Here is a 19,552-nt window from a genome sequence, read left to right as displayed (position 1 = left end):
CCTCTCACGTTCATTCATCGCGAAGTCTTGTTTGTGTTTACTGCAATTCTGAGCGTTTATTCCCGTGTTTGTTTTCCTGTTGCCGACCTGTGCCTTGTTACTCTTGTGATTGATATCTGCCTGCCTTTTGACCTACTGCCTGTTATCGCCACGTCTCTTGGATTTCCCTCGTGTATTATCGTTTGCTCCTGTTTGACCCTGCCTGCCCGACCACGATTAAAGCTCAATCGCAAATGGATCCCCACGTCTCTGATGTATCATTACAATAAACAGAGTAGGCTACAAATAAATCAAAGCGGTTACTGAAGGCACTGTTTAATTGTTTAGCCTGTGATAATGACACAATGCTCAAATTATTACTTTTGTTTTATCAATAGGCCTATGTAGAAAACCAGTAGGTTAAGAATTACATTACAATTTAAAGACTAAAATAAACATAAGGCATATAAGGATTAGGACTGAACCTTACCTATTACTTTGCATATCAATAAATTTAATTTCTTATACAAACTCTACAATATGCTACAAATAGCCTGAATTATAATAACAATGTTATTATAATTGTAGCCTATATTTTTATATATAAATACAGACAGGCAACCTCTCAGGTTGACAATAGATTTTTTGTAAAAACATTTTTACTACCTCAATTTGCATCAATCATGTTACAAGTACAGCATAAACTTGTATAGTGACTTACTTTAGTTGTATTTTTAAGAACAACTGACTAAAACTTTAGTTTTGACAATATTTACATGTCAAATGAACAAAGTTGTTTTGTTATGAGTATTACAGTATTTCTCTGTTTTTTATACCAATCTTTGTAGTTTTAACAAATAAATTTGATTATAATCGCATATCGTTGTTGTAAATATAACAAAACATTCTGTTTAATAGTTTACAAAAGTTCACTGTGATTTAAACAAAAAATATATGTTTTTGGATTTACAATACTTTTCTGTAGGAATTTTACATTGTTTTCCTGTAAATCTCACAGTCATTTTTTACAGTGTAGGTTAGAGCAGGAACTTAAGGAAGTCTGCCTTGACACGTGTGTGGATTTCACGCAGCTTGTCAATTTGCTGTAAAGGTGTCCAATTTTCCCTGACAGAGCACACCACAAGCTCCAGTATTTTCTGTAAAGAAATGGCCACCTGATAAAAGCTTTTTCACTTTAAGAAGGCTTTTATCTCCAAGTAGGTTAGAGCAGGAACTCAAGGAAGTCTGCATTGACACGTGTGTGGATTTCACGCAGCTTGTCAATTTGCTGTGAAGGTGTCCAATTTTCCCTGACAGAGCACAGCACAAGCTCCAGTATTTTCTGTAAAGAAATGGCCACCTGATAAAATCTTTGTCACGCTACAAAAGCTTTTAACTCTGAGTAGGTTAAAGCAGGAACTCAAGGAAGTCTGCCTTGACACGTGTGTGGATTTCACGCAGCTTGTCAATTTGCTGTGAAGGTGTCCAATTTTCCCTGACAGAGCACAGCACAAGCTCCAGTACTTTCTGTAAAGAAATGGCCACCTGATAAAAGGTTTTTCACACTACAAGGCTTTTAACTCTGAGTAGGTTAAAGCAGGAACTCAAGGAAGTCTGCCTTGACACGTGTGTGGATTTCACGCAGCTTGTCAATCTGCTGTAAAGCTGTCCAATTTTCCCTGACAGAGCAAAGGTAAAAGGTTTTTCTGCCGCTCTAATCTGTGAAGGCATTTCTTTACACAGGTGTGAAGAAAAATATTGAGTCACTCTAGGCTGTGGTAACTGCCAGGCCAGCAGAGTCTGTGCTAGTATCCAAGTAATTTTCAACAAAGCACAAAAGAAATGACCACTGAGGATTCTCAAAAAGCAGTTCTGCAGCTCCTGCTGTGAACTTAAGGAGGTCTTCTGTGAAACGCGTGTGGATTTCACGCAACTTGTCAATCTGCTCTAATGGTGTGTAATTTTCCCTGACAGAGCACAAGTAGAGCTCCAGGAGTTTCTGTAGTGTAGTGGTCATCACGTTCGCTTAACACGCGAAAGGTCCTCGGTTCAAAACCGAGCAGAAACATTGCTTCTTGTTTTGCGAGAATTCTTAATGTCTTTGCGACGTTCCAGGTAAATCATGGTAGAGAAGAAGGGCAAGTTTCCGTAGTGTAGTGGTTATCACGTTCGCCTCACACGCGAAAGGTCCCCGGTTCGAAACCGGGTGGAAACAGGCACAGTCTTTATTGCTATCTGTAAAGAAATGGCCCCCAGATAAAAGGTTTTTCACTCTGAGAAGGCTTTTATCTCATAGTACGTTAAAGAAGGAACTCAAGGAAGTCTGCCTTGTCAATCTGCTGTGAAGCTGTCCAATTTTCCCTGACAGAGCACAGCACAAGCTCCAGTAGTTTCTGTAAAGAAATGGCCACCTGATAATAGGTTTTTCACGCTACAAAGGCTTTTAACTTTGAGTAGGTTAAAGCAGGAACTCAAGGAAGTCTGCCTTGTCAATCTGCTGTGAAGCTGTCCAATTTTTCCTGAAAGAGCACAGCACAAGCTCCAGTATTTTCTGTAAAGAAATGGCCACCTGATAAAAGCTTTTTCACTTTAAGAAGGCTTTTATCTCCAAGTAGGTTAGAGCAAGAACTCAAGGAAGTCTGCATTGACACGTGTGTGGATTTCACGCAGGTTGTCAATTTGCTGTGAAGGTGTCCTATTTTCCCTGACAGAGCACAGCACAAGCGCCAGTATTTTCTGTAAAGAAATGGCCACCTGATAAAAGCTTTTTCACGCTACAAAAGCTTTTAACTCTGAGTAGGTTAAAGCAGGAACTCAAGGAAGTCTGCCTTGACACGTGTGTGGATTTCACGCAGCTTGTCAATTTGCTGTGAAGGTGTCCAATTTTCCCTGACAGAGCACAGCACAAGCTCCAGTATTTTCTGTAAAGAAATGGCCACCTGATAAAAGCTTTTTCACGCTACAAAAGCTTTTAACTCTGAGTAGGTTAAAGCAGGAACTCAAGGAAGTCTGTCTTGACACGTGTGTGGATTTCACGCAGCTTGTCAATCTGCTGTAAAGCTGTCCAATTTTCCCTGACAGAGCAAAGGTAAAAGGTTTTTCTGCCGCTCTAATCTGTGAAGGCATTTCTTTACACAGGTGTGAAGAAAAATATTGAGTCACTCTAGGCTGTGGTAACTGCCAGGCCAGCAGAGTCTGTGCTAGTATCCAAGTAATTTTCAACAAAGCACAAAAGAAATGACCACTGAGGATTCTCAAAAAGCAGTTCTGCAGCTCCTGCTGTGAACTTAAGGAGGTCTTCTGTGAAACGCGTGTGGATTTCACGCAACTTGTCAATCTGCTCTAATGGTGTGTAATTTTCCCTGACAGAGCACAAGTAGAGCTCCAGGAGTTTCTGTAGTATAGTGGTCATCATGTTTGCCTAACACGCGAAAGGTCCTCGGTTCAAAACCGAGCAGAAACATTGCTTCTTGTTTTGCGAGAATTCTTAATGTCTTTGCGACGTTCCAGGTAAATCATGGTAGAGAAAGAAGGGCAAGTTTCCGTAGTGTAGTGGTTATCACGTTCGCCTCACACGTGAAAGGTCCCCGGTTCGAAACCGGGTGGAAACAGGTACAGTCTTTATTGCTATCTGTAAAGAAATGGCCCCCAGATAAAAGGTTTTTCACTCTGAGAAGGCTTTTATCTCATAGTAGGTTAAAGAAGGAACTCAAGGAAGTCTGCCTTGTGAATCTGCTGTGAAGCTGTCCAATTTTCCCTGACAGAGCACAGCACAAGCTCCAGTAGTTTCTGTAAAGAAATGGCCACCTGATAATAGGTTTTTCACGCTACAAAGGCTTTTAACTCTGAGTAGGTTAAAGCAGGAACTCAAAGAAGTCTGCCTTGTCAATCTGCTGTGAAGCTGTCCAATTTTCCCTGACAGAACACAGCACAAGCTCCAGTATTTTCTGTATAGAAATGGCCACCTGATAAAAGGTTTTCACGCCACAAAGGCTTTGCAACAAGCACAAAAGTAGGTTTAAAGCAGGTTTTTCACTACAAGGCTTTTAACTCTGAGTAGGTTAAAGCAGGAACTCAAGGAAGTCTGCCTTGACACGTGTGTGGATTTCACGCAGCTTGTCAATCTGCTGTGAAGCTGTCCAATTTTCCTTGACAGAGCAAAGGTAAAAGGTTTTTCTGCCGCTCTAATCTGTGAAGGCATTTCTTTACACAGGTGTGAAGAAAAATATTGAGTCACTCTAGGCTGTGGTAACTGCCAGGCCAGCAGAGTCTGTGCTAGTATCCAAGTAATTTTCAACAGCACAAAAGAAATGACCACTGTGGATTCTCAAAAAGCAGTTCTGCAGCTCCTGCTGTGAATTTAAGGAGGTCTTCTGTGCAACACGTGTGGATTTCTGTAGTGTAGTGGTCATCACGTTCGCCTTACACGCGAAAGGTCCCCGGTTCGAAACCGGGTGGAAACAGGAACACTCTTTTTTTGCTATCTGTAGAGATTTGGCCCCCAGATAAAATGTTTTTCACGCTAAGAAGGCTTTTATCTCCACATAGGTTAGAGCAGGAACTCAAGGAAGTCTGAATTGTCAATCTGCTGTGAGGCTGTCCAACTTTCCCTGACAGAGCACAGCACAAGCTCCAGGATTTTCTGTAAAGAAATGGCCCCCAAATAAAAGGTTTTTCACTCTAAGAAGGCTTTATCTCCAAGTAGGTTAGAGCAGGAACTCAAGGAAGTCTGCCTTGTAAATCTGCTGTGAAGCTTTCCAATTTTCCCTGACAGAGCACAGCACAAGCTCCAGTATTTTCTGTAAAGAAATGGCCCCCAAATAAAAGGTTTTTCACTCTAAGAAGGCTTTTATCTCCAAGTAGGTTAGAGCAGGAACTCAAGGAAGTCTGCCTTGACACATGTCTGGATTTCACGCAGCTTGTCAATTTGCTGTGAAGGTGTCCAATTTTCCCTGACAGAGCACAGCACAAGCTCCAGTATTTTCTGTAAAGAATAGGCCCCCAGATAAAAGGTTTTTCACTCTATGAAGGCTTTTATCTCAAAGTAGGTTAGAGCAGGAACTCAAGGAAGTCTGCCTTGACAGGTGTCTGGATTTCACGCAGCTTGTCAATTTGCTTTAAAGGTGTCAAATTTTCCCTGACAGAGCACAACACAAGCTCCAGTAGTTTCTGTAAAGAAATGGCCACCTGATAAATGGTTTTTCACGCTACAAAGGCTTTTAACTTTGAGTAGGTTAAAGCAGGAACTCAAGGAAGTCTGCCTTGTCAATCTGCTGTGAAGCTGTCCAATTTTTCCTGAAAGAGCACAGCACAAGCTCCAGTATTTTCTGTAAAGAAATGGCCACCTGATAAAAGCTTTTTCACTTTAAGAAGGCTTTTATCTCCAAGTAGGTTAGAGCAGGAACTTAAGGAAGTCTGCCTTGACACGTGTGTGGATTTCACGCAGCTTGTCAATTTGCTGTAAAGGTGTCCAATTTTCCCTGACAGAGCACATCACAAGCTCCAGTATTTTCTGTAAAGAAATGGCCACCTGATAAAAGCGTTTTCACTTTAAGAAGGCTTTTATCTCCAAGTAGGTTAGAGCAGGAACTCAAGGAAGTCTGCTTTGACACGTGTGTGGATTTCACGCAGCTTGTCAATTTGCTGTGAAGGTGTCCAATTTTCCCTGACAGAGCACAGCACAAGCTCCAGTATTTTCTGTAAAGAAATGGCCACCTGATAAAAGCTTTTTCACGCTACAAAAGCTTTTAACTCTGAGTAGGTTAAAGCAGGAACTCAAGGAAGTCTGCCTTGACACGTGTGTGGATTTCACGCAGCTTGTCAATTTGCTGTGAAGGTGTCCAATTTTCCCTGACAGAGCACAGCACAAGCTCCAGTACTTTCTGTAAAGAAATGGCCACCTGATAAAAGGTTTTTCACTCTAAGAAGGCTTTTATCTCCAAGTAGGTTAGAGCAGGAACGCAAGGAAGTCTGCCTTGACACGTGTGTGGATTTCACGCAGCTTGTCAATCTGCTGTAAAGCTGTCCAATTTTCCCTGACAGAGCAAAGGTAAAAGGTTGTTCTGCCGCTCTAATCTGTGAAGGCATTTCTTTACACAGGTGTGAAGAAAAATATTGAGTCACTCTAGGCTGTGGTAACTGCCAGGCCAGCAGAGTCTGTGCTAGTATCCAAGTAATTTTCAACAAAGCACAAAAGAAATGACCACTGAGGATTCTCAAAAAGCAGTTCTGCAGCTCCTGCTGTGAACTTAAGGAGGTCTTCTGTGAAACTCGTGTGGATTTCACGCAACTTGTCAATCTGCTCTAATGGTGTGTAATTTTCCCTGACAGAGCACAAGTACAAGCTCCAGGAGTTTCTGTAAAGAAATGGCATCACCTGCCTAAAAAGGTCCTCGGTTCAAAACGAGCAGAAACATTGCTTCTTGTTTTGCGAGAAGGTTAATGTCAGCGAACTCAGGTAAAGTGGTAGAGCCTTGACAAGTTTCTGGAGTGTAGTGGTTATCACGTTCGCCTCATTTGCTGAAAGGTCCCCGGTTGAAACCGGTGGAAACACAGCACAGTCTTTATTGCTATCTGTAAAGAAATGGCCCCCAGATAAAAGGTTTTTCACTCTGAGAAGGCTTTTATCTCATAGTAGGTTAAAGAAGGAACTCAAGGAAGTCTGCCTTGTCAATCTGCTGTGAAGCTGTCCAATTTTCCCTGACAGAGCACAGCACAAGCTCCAGTAGTTTCTGTAAAGAAATGGCCACCTGATAATAGGTTTTTCACGCTACAAAGGCTTTTAACTCTGAGTAGGTTAAAGCAGGAACTCAAAGAAGTCTGCCTTGTCAATCTGCTGTGAAGCTGTCCAATTTTCCTGACAGAGCACAGCACAAGCTCCAGTATTTTCTGTAAAGAAATGGCCACCTGATAAAAGGTTTTTCACGCTACAAGGCTTTTAACTCTGAGTAGGTTAAAGCAGGAACTCAAGGAAGTCTGCCTTGACACGTGTGTGGATTTCACGCAGCTTGTCAATCTGCTGTGAAGCTGTCCAATTTTCCCTGACAGAGCAAAGGTAAAAGTTTTTCTCCAGCTCTAATCTGTGAAGGCATTTCTTTACACAGGTGTGAAAAAAATATTGAGTCACTCTAGGCTGTGGTAACTGCCAGGCCAGCAGAGTCTGTGCTAGTATCCAAGTAATTTTCAACAAAGCACAAAAGAAATGACCACTGTGGATTCTCAAAAGCAGTTCTGCAGCTCCTGCCTGAACAGGAGGTCTTCTGTGCAAGCTCGTGTAGATTTCTGTAGTGTAGTGGTCATCAAAATCGCCTAACCTGCTGAAGGTCCTCGGTTCAAACTGAGCAGAAATATTTCTTCTTGTTGAGAGAATTCATAAAGTCAGGAACTCCAGGTAAATCATGGTAGAGAAAAGAGCAAGTTTCGTGCTTGTGAAGCTGTCGCCTTTTTCCTGACAGAGTCACACAGGCAAACCTGCTGGAAACAGGCACACTCTATTTTTTGTATCTGAGAGATTTGGCCACCTGATAAAAGGTTTTTCACGCTAAGAAGGCTTTTATCTCCACAGTAGGTTAAAGCAGGAACTCAAGGAAGTCTGCCTTGTCAATCTGCTGTGAAGCTGTCCAATTTTCCTGACAGAGCACAGCACAAGCTCCAGTATTTTCTGTAAAGAAATGGCCCCCCAAATGAAAGGTTTTTCACTCTAAGAAGGCTTTTATCTCCAAGTAGGTTAGAGCAGGAACTCAAGGAAGTCTGCCTTGACACGTGTGGATTTCTGCTTGTCAATTTGCTGTGAAGGTGTCCAATTTTCCCTGACAGAGCACAGCACAAGCTCCAGTATTTTCTGTAAAGAAATGGCCCCCAGATAAAAGGTTTTTCACTCTAAGAAGGCTTTTATCTCCAAGTAGGTTAGAGCAGGAACTCAAGGAAGTCTGCCTTGACACGTGTGTGGATTTCACGCAGCTTGTCAATTTGCTGTGAAGGTGTCCAATTTTCCCTGACAGAGCACAGCACAAGCTCCAGTATTTTCTGTAAAGAAATGGCCACCTGATAAAAAGTTTTTCACGCTACAGAAGGCTTTTAACTGCAAGTAGGTTAGAGCAGGAACTCAGGAAGTCTGCATTGACACGTGTGAAGATTTCACGCAGCTTGTCAATTTGCTGTGAAGGTGTCCAATTTTCCCTGACAGAGCACAGCACAAGCTCCAGTATTTTCTGTAAAGAAATGGCCACCTGATAAAAGGTTTTTCACGCTACAAAAGCTTTTAACTCTGAGTAGGTTAAAGCAGGAACTCAAGGAAGTCTGCCTTGACACGTGTGTGGATTTCACGCAGCTTGTCAATTTGCTGTGAAGGTGTCCAATTTTCCCTGACAGAGCACAGCACAAGCTCCAGTACTTTCTGTAAAGAAATGGCCACCTGATAAAAGGTTTTTCACACTACAAGGCTTTTAACTCTGAGTAGGTTAAAGCAGGAACTCAAGGAAGTCTGCCTTGTCAATCTGCTGTGAAGCTGTCCAATTTTCCTGACAGAGCACAGCACAAGCTCCAGTAGTTTCTGTAAAGAAATGGCCACCTGATAAAAGGTTTTTCACGCTACAAAGGCTTTTAACTCTGAGTAGGTTAAAGCAGGAACTCCAGGAAGTCTGCCTAATGGTTGACAATCTGTTTCAGTGTATTGGTCATCACATTTTGTGAAGCTGTCCAATTGTTTTCCTGACAGAGCACAGCACAAGCTCCAGTATTTTCTGTAAAGAAATGGCCACCTGATAAAAGTTTTTCACTCTAAGAAGGCTATTATCTCATAGTAGGTTAAAGAAGGAACTCAAGGAAGTCTGATTTGTCAGGCTTGTATCTGCTGTGAAGGTGTCCAATTTTGCCCTGACAGAGCACAGCACAAGCTCCAGTATTTTCTGTAAAGAAATGGCCCCCAGATAAAAGGTTTTTCACTCTAAGAAGGCTTTTATCTCCAAGTAGGTTAGTGCAGGAACTCAAGGAAGTCTGCCTTGACACGTGTCTGGATTTCACGCAGCTTGTCAATTTGCTGTGAAGGTGTCCAATTTTCCTGACAGAGCACAGCACAAGCTCCAGTATTTTCTGTAAAGAAATGGCCACCAGATAAAAGGTTTTTCACTCTACTGACAGAGCAAGGCTTTTATCTCCAAGTAGTAGGTTAGAGCAGGAACTCAAGGAAGTCTGCCTTGACACGTGTCTGGATTTCACGCAGCTTGTCAATTTGCTGTGAAGGTGTCCAATTTTCCTGACAGAGCACAGCACAAGCTCCAGTAGTTTCTGTAAAGAAATGGCCACCTGATAAAAGGTTTTTCACTTTACAAAGGCTTTTAACTGCAAGTAGGTTAAAGCAGGAACAGGAAGTCTGCATTGAAGTCTGATTTCACGCAGCTTGTCAATCTGCTGTGAAGGTGTCCAATTTTCCCTGACAGAGCACAGCACAAGCTCCAGTATTTTCTGTAAAGAAATGGCCACCTGATAAAAGGTTTTTCACGCTACAAAAGCTTTTAACTCTGAGTAGGTTAAAGCAGGAACTCAAGGAAGTCTGCCTTGACACGTGTGTGGATTTCACGCAGCTTGTCAATTTGCTGTGAAGGTGTCCAATTTTCCCTGACAGAGCACAGCACAAGCTCCAGTACTTTCTGTAAAGAAATGGCCACCTGATAAAAGGTTTTTCACACTACAAGGCTTTTAACTCTGAGTAGGTTAAAGCAGGAACTCAAGGAAGTCTGCCTTGACACGTGTGTGGATTTCACGCAGCTTGTCAATCTGCTGTGAAGCTGTCCAATTTTCCTGACAGAGCAAAGGTGACAAAAGGTTTCTCTGCCGCTCTAATCTGTGATGGCATTTCTTTACACAGGTGTTGTGAAGAAAAATATTGAGTCACTCTAGGCTGTGCTAACTGCCAGGCCAGCAGAGTCTGTGCTAGTATCCAAGTAATTTTCAACAAAGCACAAAAGAAATGACCACTGAGGATTCTCAAAAAGCAGTTCTGCAGCTTCTGCTGTGAACTTAAGGAGGTCTTCTGTGAAACGCGCGTGTGGATTTCACGCAGCTTGTCAATCTGCTCTAATGGTGTGTAATTTTCCTGACAGAGCACAAGTAGAGCTCCAGGAGTTTCTGTAGTGTAGTGGTCATCACGTTTCGCCTAACACGCGAAGGTCCTCGGTTCAAAACCGAGCAGAAACATTGCTTCTTGTTTCGCGAGAATTCTTAAAGTCTTTGCAACGTTCCAGGTAAATCATGGTTGAGAGAGAGAAGAGCAAGTTTCCGTAGTGTAGTGGTTATCACGTTCGCCTCACACGCCAAAGGTCCCCGGTTCAAAACCAGGTGGAAACAGGCACAGTCTTTATTGCTATCTGTAAAGAAATGGCCCCAGATAAAAGGTTTTTACTCTGAGAAGGCTTTTTATCTCATAGTAGGTTAAAGAAGGAACTCAAGGAAGTCTGCCTTGTCAATCTGCTGTGAAGATGTCCAACTTTCCTGACAGAGCACAGCACAAGCTCCAGTAGTTTCTGTAAAGAAATGGCCACCTGATAAAAGGTTTTTCACGCTACAAAAGCTTTTAACTCTGAGTAGGTTAAAGCAGGAACTCAAGGAAGTCTGCCTTGTCAATCTGCTGTGAAGCTGTCCAATTTTCCCTGACAGAGCACAGCACAAGCTCCAGTATTTTCTGTAAAGAAATGGCCACCTGATAAAGGTTTTTCACTTTAGAAGGCTTTTATCTCCAAGTAGGTTAGAGCAGGAACTCAAGGAAGTCTGCCTTGACACGTGTGTGGATTTCACGCAGCTTGTCAATTTGCTGTGAAGGTGTCCAATTTTCCCTGACAGAGCACAGCACAAGCTCCAGTATTTTCTGTAAAGAAATTTCAGATAAAAGGTTTTTCACTTGAAGAAGGCTTTTATCTCCAAAGTAGGTTAGAGCAAGAACTCAAGGAAGTCTGCATTGACACGTGTGTGGATTTCATGCAGCTTGTCAATCTGCTATGAAGCTGTCCAATTTTCCCGACAGAGCACAGCACAAGCTCCAGTATTTTCTGTAAAGAAATGGCCCTCTGATAAAAGGTTTTTCACTCTATGAAGGCTTTTATCTACAAGTAGGTTAGAGCTGGAACTCAAGGAAGTCTGCCTTGTCAATCTGCTGTGAAGGTGTCCAAATTTTCCTGACAGAGCACAGCACAAGCTCCAGTATTTTTTGTAAAGAAATGGCCCCCAGATAAAATGTTTTTCACTCTAAGAAGGCTTTTTATCTCCAAGTAGGTTAGAGCAGGAACTCAAGGAAGTCTGCCTTGACACGTGTGTGGATTTCACGCAGCTTGACAATTTGCAGTGAAGGTGTCCAATTTTCCTGACAGAGCACAGCACAAGCTCCAGTATTTTCTGTAAAGAAATGGCCCCAGATAAAAGGTTTTTCACTCTAAGAAGGCTTTTATCTCCAAGTAGGTTAGAGCTGGAACTCAAGGAAGTCTGCCTTGTCAATCTGCTGTGAAGCTGTCCAATTTTCCCTGACAGAGCACAGCACAAGCTCCAGTATTTTTGTAAAGAAATGGCCCCCAGATAAAAGGTTTTTCACTCTAAGAAGGCTTTTATCTCCAAGTAGGTTAGAGCAGGAACTCAAGGAAGTCTGCCTTGACACGTGTGGATTTCAAGCTTGTCAATTTGCTGTTAAGTGTGTCCAATTTTCCCTGACAGAGCACAGCACAAGCTCCAGTAGTTTCTGTAAAGAAATGGCCCCTGATAAAAGGTTTTTCACGCTACAAAGGCTTTTAACTGCAAGTAGGTTAAAGCAGGAACTCTAGGAAGTCTGCCTGTGTGGATTTCAATCTGCTGTGAAGGTGTCTAATTTTCCCTGACAGAGCACAGCACAAGCTCCAGTATTTTCTGTAAAGAAATGGCCACCTGATAAAAGCTTTTCACGCTAAAAAGCTTTTAACTCCAAGTAGGTTAAAGCAGGAACTCAAGGAAGTCTGCCTTGACACGTGTGTGGATTTCACGCAGCTTGTCAATCTGCTGTGAAGGTGTCTAATTTTCCCTGACAGAGCACAGCACAAGCTCCAGTATTTTCTGTAAAGAAATGGCCACCTGATAAAAGTTTTTCACGCTACAAAAGCTTTTAACTCTGAGTAGGTTAAAGCAGGAACTCAAGGAAGTCTGCCTTGACACGTGTGTGGATTTCACGCAGCTTGTCAATTTCCTGTGAAGGTGTCCAATTTTCCCTGACAGAGCACAGCACAAGCTCCAGTACTTTCTGTAAAGAAATGGCCACCTGATAAAGGTTTTTCACACTACAAGGCTTTTAACTCTGAGTAGGTTAAAGCAGGAACTCAAGGAAGTCTCCTTGACACGTGTGTGTGGATTTCACGCAGCTTGTCAATCTGCTGTGAAGCTGTCCAATTTTCCCTGACAGAGCAAAGGTAAAAGGTTTCTCTGCCGCTCTAATCTGTGATGGCATTTCTTTACACAGGTGTTGTGAAGAAAAATATTGAGTCACTCTAGGCTGTGCTAACTGCCAGGCCAGCAGAGTCTGTGCTAGTATCCAAGTAATTTTCAACAAAGCACAAAAGAAATGACCACTGAGGATTCTCAAAAGCAGTTCTGCAGCTTCTGCTGTGAACTTAAGGAGGTCTTCTGTGAAACGCGTGTGGATTTCACGCAGCTTGTCAATCTGCTCTAATGGTGTGTAATTTTCCCTGACAGAGCACAAGTAGAGCTCCAGGAGATTCTGTAGTGTAGTGGTCATCACGTTCGCCTAACACGCGAACGGTCCTCGGTTCAAAACCGAGCAGAAACATTGCTTCTTGTTTGCGAGAATTCTTAAAGTCTTTGCAACGTTCCAGGTAAATCATGGTTGAGAGAGAAGAGCAAGTTTCGTAGTGTAGTGGTTATCACGTTAGCCTCACACGCCAAAGGTCCCCGGTTCAAAACCAGGTGGAAACAGGCACAGTCTTTATTGCTATCTGTAAAGAAATGGCCCCAGATAAAAGGTTTTTCTCTGAGAAGGCTTTATCTCATAGTAGGTTAAAGAAGGAACTCAAGGAAGTCTGCCTTGTCAATCTGCTGTGAAGATGTCCAACTTTCCTGACAGAGCACAGCACAAGCTCCAGTAGTTTCTGTAAAGAAATGGCCACTTGATAAAAAGGTTTTTCACGCTACAAAGGCTTTTAACTCTGAGTAGGTTAAAGCAGGAACTCAAGGAAGTCTGCCTTGACAATCTGCTGTGAAGCTGTCCAATTTTCCTGACAGAGCACAGCACAAGCTCCAGTATTTTCTGTAAAGAAATGGCCACCTGATAAAAGGTTTTTCACTTTAAGAAGGCTTTTATCTCCAAGTAAGTTAGAGCAGGAACTCAAGGAAGTCTGCCTTGACACGTGTGTGGATTTCACGCAGCTTGTCAATTTGCTGTGAAGGTGTCCAATTTTTCCTGACAGAGCACAGCACAAGCTCCAGTATTTTCTGTAAAGAAATGGCCCCAGATAAAATGTTTTTCACTTTAAGAAGGCTTTTATCTCCAAAGTAGGTTAAAGCAAGAACTCAAGGAAGTCTGCATTGACACGTGTGTGGATTTCATGCAGCTTGTCAATCTGCTATGAAGCTGTCCATTTTTTCCCGACAGAGCACAGCACAAGCTCCAGTATTTTCTGTAAAGAAATGGCCCTCAGATAAAAGGTTTTTCACTCTATGAAGGCTTTTATCTACAAGTAGGTTAGAGCTGGAACTCAAGGAAGTCTGCCTTGTCAATCTGCTGTGAAGCTGTCCAATTTTCCTGACAGAGCACAGCACAAGCTCCAGTATTTTTTGTAAAGAAATGCCCCCAGATAAAAGGTTTTTCACTCTAAGAAGGCTTTTATCTCCAAGTAGGTTAGAGCAGGAACTCAAGGAAGTCTGCCTTGACACGTGTGTGGATTTCACGCAGCTTGACAATTTGCAGTGAAGGTGTCCAATTTTCCCTGACAGAGCACAGCACAAGCTCCAGTATTTTCTGTAAAGAAATGGCCCCCAGATAAAAGGTTTTTCACTCTAAGAAGGCTTTTATCTCCAAGTAGGTTAGAGCTGGAACTCAAGGAAGTCTGCCTTGGAAGTCTGCCTTGTCAATCTGCTGTGAAGCTGTCCAATTTTTCCTGACAGAGCACAGCACAAGCTCCAGTATTTTTGTAAAGAAATGGCCCCCAGATAAAAGGTTTTTCACTCTAAGAAGGCTTTTATCTCCAAGTAGGTTAGAGCAGGAACTCAAGGAAGTCTGCCTTGACACGTGTCTGGATTTCACGCAGCTTGTCAATTTGCTGTTAAGGTGTCCAATTTTCCTGACAGAGCACAGCACAAGCTCCAGTAGTTTCTGTAAAGAAATGGCCACCTGATAAAAGGTTTTTCACGCTACAAAGGCTTTTAACTGCAAGTAGGTTAAAGCAGGAACTCTAGGAAGTCTGCCTTGTCAATCTGCTGTGAAGGTTTCCAATTTTCCCTGACAGAGCACAGCACAAGCTCCAGTATTTTCTGCAAAGAAATGGCCACCTGATAAAAGCTTTTTCACGCTACAAAAGCTTTTAACTCTGAGTAGGTTAAAGCAGGAACTCAAGGAAGTCTGCCTTGACACGTGTGTGGATTTCACGCAGCTTGTCAATCTGCTGTGAAGGTGTCTAATTTTCCCTGACAGAGCACAGCACAAGCTCCAGTAGTTTCTGTAAAGAAATGGCCACCTGATAAAAGGTTTTTCACGCTACAAAAGCTTTTAACTCTGAGTAGGTTAAAGCAGGAACTCAAGGAAGTCTGCCTTGACACGTGTGTGGATTTCACGCAGCTTGTCAATTTGCTGTGAAGGTGTCCAATTTTCCCTGACAGAGCACAGCACAAGCTCCAGTACTTTCTGTAAAGAAATGGCCACCTGATAAAAGGTTTTTCACACTACAAGGCTCTTTTAACAGGAAGTAGAAGTTAAAGCAGGAACTCAAGGAAGTCTGCCTTGTCAATCTGCTGTGAAGCTGTCCAATTTTCCTGACAGAGCACAGCACAAGCTCCAGTATTTTCTGTAAAGAAATGGCCACCTGATAAAAGTTTTTTCACTTTAAGAAGGCTTATCTCCAAGTAAGTTAGAGCAGGAACTCAAGGAAGTCTGCCTTGACACGTGTGTGGATTTCACGCAGCTTGTCAATTTGCTGTGAAGGTGTCCAATTTTCCCTGACAGAGCACAGCACAAGCTCCAGTATTTTCTGTAAAGAAATGGCCCCAGATAAAAGGTTTTTCACTTTACAAAGGCTTTTATCTCCAAGTAGGTTAGAGCAAGAACTCAAGGAAGTCTGCATTGACACGTGTGTGGATTTCACGCAGCTTGTCAATCTGCTGTGAAGCTGTCCAATTTTCCTGACAGAGCACAGCACAAGCTCCAGTATTTTCTGTAAAGAAATGGCCCCAGATAAAAGGTTTTTCACTCTATGAAGGCTTTTATCTACAAGTAGGTTAGAGCTGGAACTCAAGGAAGTCTGCCTTGTCAATCTGCTGTAAAGCTGTGTGAAAATTTTCCTGACAGAGCACAGCACAAGCTCCAGTATTTTTTGTAAAGAAATGGCCCCAGATAAAAGGTTTTTCACTCTAAGAAGGCTTTTATCTCCAAGTAGGTTAGAGCAGGAACTCAAGGAAGTCTGCCTTGACACGTGTCTGGATTTCACGCAGCTTGTCAATTTGCTGTTAAGGTGTCCAATTTTTCCTGACAGAGCACAGCACAAGCTCCAGTAGTTTCTGTAAAGAAATGGCCACCTGATAAAAGGTTTTTCACGCTACAAAGGCTTTTAACTACAAGTAGGTTAAAGCAGGAACTCAAGGAAGTCTGCCTTGATTTCAATCTGCTGTGAAGGTGTCCAATTTTCCTGACAGAGCACAGCACAAGCTCCAGTATTTTCTGCAAAGAAATGGCCACCTGATAAAAGGCTTTTTCACGCTACAAAAGCTTTTAACTCTGAGTAGGTTAAAGCAGGAACTCAAGGAAGTCTGCCTTGACACGTGTGTGGATTTCACGCAGCTTATCAATCTGCTGTGAAGGTGTCTAATTTTCCCTGACAGAGCACAGCACAAGCTCCAGTATTTTCTGTAAAGAAATGGCCACCTGATAAAAGGTTTTTCACGCTACAAAAGCTTTTAACTCTGAGTAGGTTAAAGCAGGAACTCAAGGAAGTCTGCCTTGACACATGTGTGCATTTCACGCAGCTTGTCAATTTGCTGTGAAGGTGTCCAATTTTTCCTGACAGAGCACAGCACAAGCTCCAGTACTTTCTGTAAAGAAATGGCCACCTGATAAAAGGTTTTTCACACTACAAGGCTTTTAACTCTGAGTAGGTTAAAGCAGGAACTCAAGGAAGTCTGCCTTGACACGTGTGTGGATTTCACGCAGCTTGTCAATCTGCTGTGAAGCTGTCCAATTTTCCCTGACAGAGCAAAGGTAAAAGGTTTTTCTGCCGCTCTAATCTGTGAAGGCATTTCTTTACACAGGTGTGTGAAGAAAATATTGAGTCACTCTAGGCTGTGGTAACTGCCAGGCCAGCAGAGTCTGTGCTAGTATCCAAGTAATTTTCAACAAAGCACAAAAGAAATGACCACTGAGGATTCTCAAAAAGCAGTTCTGCAGCTCCTGCTGTGAACTTAAGGAGGTCTTCTGTGAAACGCGTGTGGATTTCACGCAGCTTGTCAATCTGCTCTAATGGTGTGTAATTTTCCCTGACAGAGCACAAGTAGAGCTCTAGGAGTTTCTGTAGTGTAGTGGTCATCACGTTCGCCTAACACGCTAAAGGTCCTCGGTTCAGAACCGAGCAGAAACCTTGTTTCGCGAGAATTCTTAAAGTCTTTGCGACGTTCCAGGTAAAGCATGGTAGAGAAAGACGAGCAAGTTTCCGTAGTGTAGTGGTTATCACGTTCGCCTCACAGGCCAAAGGTCCCCGGTTCAAAACCAGGAGGAAACAGGCACAGTCTTTATTGCTATCTGTAAAGAAATGGCTCCCAGATAAAAGGTTTTTACTCTGAGAAGGCTTTTATCTCATAGTAGGTTAAAGAAGGAACTCAAGGAAGTCTGCCTTGTCAATCTGCTGTGAAGCTGTCCAATTTTCCCTGACAGAGCACAGCACAAGCTCCAGTAGTTTCTGTAAAGAAATGGCCACCTGATAAAAGGTTTTTTCACTTTAAGAAGGCTATTATCTCATAGTAGGTTAAAGAAGGAACTCAAGGAAGTCTGCCTTGTCAATCTGCTGTGAAGCTGTCAAATTATCCTGACAGAGCACAGCACAAGCTCCAGTATTTTCTGTAAAGAAATGGCCCCCAGATAAAAGGTTTTTCACTCTAAGAAGGCTTTTATCTCCAAGTAGGTTAGAGCAGGAACTCAAGGAAGTCTGCCTTGACACATGTGTGGATTTCACTCAGCTTGTCAATTTGCTGTGAAGGTGTCCAATTTTCCCTGACAGAGCACAGCACAAGCTCCAGTATTTTCTGTAAAGAAATGGCCACCTGATAAAAGGTTTTTCACTTTAAGAAGGCTTTTATCTCCAAGTAGGTTAGAGCAGGAACTCAAGGAAGTCTGCCTTGACACGTGTGGATTTCACGCAGCTTGTCAATCTGCTGTGAAGGTGTCTAATTTTTCCTGACAGAGCACAGCACAAGCTCCAGTAGTTTCTGTAAAGAAATGGCCACCTGATAATAGGTTTTTCATGCTACAAAGGCTTTTAACTCCAAGTAGGTTAAAGCAGGAACTCAAGGAAGTCTGCCTTGTCAATCTGCTGTGAAGCTGTCCAATTTTCCCTGACAGAGCACAGCACAAGCTCCAGTATTTTCTGTAAAGAAATGGCCACCTGATAAAAGGTTTTTCACGCTACAAAAGCTTTTAACTCTGAGTAGGTTAAAGCAGGAACTCAAGGAAGTCTGCCTTGACACGTGTGTGGATTTCACGCAGCTTGTCAATTTGCTGTGAAGGTGTCCAATTTTCCCTGACAGAGCACAGCACAAGCTCCAGTATTTTCTGTAAAGAAATGGCCACCTGATAAAAGGTTTTTCACGCTACAAAAGCTTTTAACTCTGAGAAGGTTAAAGCAGGAACTCAAGGAAGTCTGCCTTGTCAATCTGCTGTGAAGCTGTCCAATTTTCCCTGACAGAGCACAGCACAAGCTCCAGTATTTTCTGTAAAGAAATGGCCACCTGATAAAAGGTTTTTCACTCTAAGAAGGCTTTTATCTCCAAGTAGGTTAGAGCAGGAACTCAAGGAAGTCTGCCTTGACACGTGTGTGGATTTCACGCAGCTTGTCAATTTGCTGTGAAGGTGTCCAATTTTCCCTGACAGAGCACAGCACAAGCTCCAGTATTTTCTGTAAAGAAATGGCCACCTGATAAAAGGTTTTTCACGCTAAGAAGGCTTTATCTCGAAGTAGGTTAGAGCAGGAACTCAAGGAAGTCTGCCTTGACACGTGTGTGGATTTCACGCAGCTTGTCAATTTGCTGTGAAGGTGTCCAATTTTCCATGACAGAGCAAAGGTAAAAGGTTTTTCTGCCGCTCTAATCTGTGAAGGCATTTCTTTACACAGGTGTGAAGAAAAATATTGAGTCACTCTAGGCTGTGGTAACTGCCAGGCCAGCAGAGTCTGTGCTAGTATCCAAGTAATTTTCAACAAAGCACAAAAGAAATGACCACTGTGGATTCTCAAAAAGCAGTTCTGCAACTCCTGCTGTGAACTTAAGGAGGTCTTCTGTGAAACGCGTGTGGATTTCACGCAGCTTGTCAATCTGCTCTAATGGTGTGTAATTTTCCCTGACAGAGCACAAGTAAAGCTCCAGGAGTTTCTGTAGTGTAGTGGTCATCACGCTCGCCTAACACGCGAAAGGTCCTCGGTTCAAAACCGAGCAGAAACATTGCTTCTTGTTTTGCGAGAATTCCTAAAGTCTTTGCGACGTTCCTGGTAATGCATGGTAGAGAAAAAAGAGCAAGTTTCTGTGTACTGGTTATCACGTTCGCCTCACAAGCGAAAGGTCCCCGCTTCAAAACCGGGTGGAAACAGGCACAGTTTTTATTGCTATCTGTAAAGAAATGGCCCCCAGATAAAAGGTTTTTCACTTTAAGAAGGCTATTATCTCATAGTAGGTTAAAGAAGGAACTCAAGGAAGTCTGCCTTGTCAATCTGCTGTGAAGCTGTCAAATTTTCCCTGACAGAGCACAGCACAAGCTCCAGTATTTTCTGTAAAGAAATGGCCACCTGATAAAAGGTTTTTCACTTTAAGAAGGCTTTTATCTCCAAGTAGGTTAGAGCAGGAACTCAAGGAAGTCTGCCTTGACACGTGTGTGGATTTCACGCAGCTTGTCAATCTGCTGTGAAGGTGTCTAATTTTCCCTGACAGAGCACAGCACAAGCTCCAGTAGTTTCTGTAAAGAAATGGCCACCTGATAATAGGTTTTTCACGCTACAAAGGCTTTTAACAGGAAGTAGGTTAAAGCAGGAACTCAAAGAAGTCTGCCTTGTCAATTCTGCTGTGAAGCTGTCCAATTTTCCCTGACAGAGCACAGCACAAGCTCCAGTATTTTCTGTATAGAAATGGCCACCTGATAAAA

General features: G+C 42.7%; 10 non-coding genes across 10 annotated transcripts; all 10 read left to right on the top strand.

The window, feature by feature from the left end:
- Nucleotides 1-1,974: 1,974 nt before the first annotated feature.
- trnav-aac lies at nt 1,975-2,047 on the top strand. The gene has a single exon. It is a non-coding gene; the product is annotated as a tRNA-Val (tRNA).
- Nucleotides 2,048-2,121: 74 nt separating this feature from the next.
- On the top strand, nt 2,122-2,194 carry trnav-cac. Its single transcript has one exon. It is a non-coding gene; the product is annotated as a tRNA-Val (tRNA).
- A 1,175-nt stretch (nt 2,195-3,369) lies between these two features.
- Nucleotides 3,370-3,442, top strand: trnav-aac. Its single transcript has one exon. It is a non-coding gene; the product is annotated as a tRNA-Val (tRNA).
- A 75-nt stretch (nt 3,443-3,517) lies between these two features.
- On the top strand, nt 3,518-3,590 carry trnav-cac. The gene has a single exon. It is a non-coding gene; the product is annotated as a tRNA-Val (tRNA).
- A 779-nt stretch (nt 3,591-4,369) lies between these two features.
- trnav-uac lies at nt 4,370-4,442 on the top strand. The gene has a single exon. It is a non-coding gene; the product is annotated as a tRNA-Val (tRNA).
- Nucleotides 4,443-10,100: 5,658 nt separating this feature from the next.
- Nucleotides 10,101-10,173, top strand: trnav-aac. Its single transcript has one exon. It is a non-coding gene; the product is annotated as a tRNA-Val (tRNA).
- A 77-nt stretch (nt 10,174-10,250) lies between these two features.
- trnav-cac lies at nt 10,251-10,323 on the top strand. The gene has a single exon. It is a non-coding gene; the product is annotated as a tRNA-Val (tRNA).
- Nucleotides 10,324-12,702: 2,379 nt separating this feature from the next.
- trnav-aac lies at nt 12,703-12,775 on the top strand. Its single transcript has one exon. It is a non-coding gene; the product is annotated as a tRNA-Val (tRNA).
- A 3,939-nt stretch (nt 12,776-16,714) lies between these two features.
- On the top strand, nt 16,715-16,787 carry trnav-aac. Its single transcript has one exon. It is a non-coding gene; the product is annotated as a tRNA-Val (tRNA).
- A 1,998-nt stretch (nt 16,788-18,785) lies between these two features.
- Nucleotides 18,786-18,858, top strand: trnav-aac. The gene has a single exon. It is a non-coding gene; the product is annotated as a tRNA-Val (tRNA).
- Nucleotides 18,859-19,552: the final 694 nt, after the last annotated feature.

This window comes from Puntigrus tetrazona, unplaced genomic scaffold, assembly GCF_018831695.1.
Source record: "Puntigrus tetrazona isolate hp1 unplaced genomic scaffold, ASM1883169v1 S000000499, whole genome shotgun sequence".
Classification (NCBI taxonomy): Eukaryota; Metazoa; Chordata; class Actinopteri; order Cypriniformes; family Cyprinidae; genus Puntigrus; species Puntigrus tetrazona.
This window is presented reverse-complemented; position numbering and strand designations above follow the sequence as displayed.